Source organism: Cottoperca gobio, chromosome 22, assembly GCF_900634415.1.
Source record: "Cottoperca gobio chromosome 22, fCotGob3.1, whole genome shotgun sequence".
NCBI lineage: Eukaryota > Metazoa > Chordata > Actinopteri > Perciformes > Bovichtidae > Cottoperca > Cottoperca gobio.
Window position 1 is genome coordinate 17,022,940 of NC_041376.1, and position 211 is coordinate 17,023,150.

Here is a 211-nt window from a genome sequence, read left to right on the forward strand (position 1 = left end):
CTTCAGCATCATGTCATGCATTGTGTTGGCTCTAACACGTACCCTTCCTCTCCCGGGTGGAGAAAATCTCACGCCAAGCTGCATTTTAAAACCTGGCAGTTTATTACCACCTTGCTTATCAGCAAAGGCACATACCAGGAAGAATGCAATTTAGGATGTTTTGAAGAATTGTTACTGTCATCTGCAAAATGTGCCATGAGCGGAGAAATGA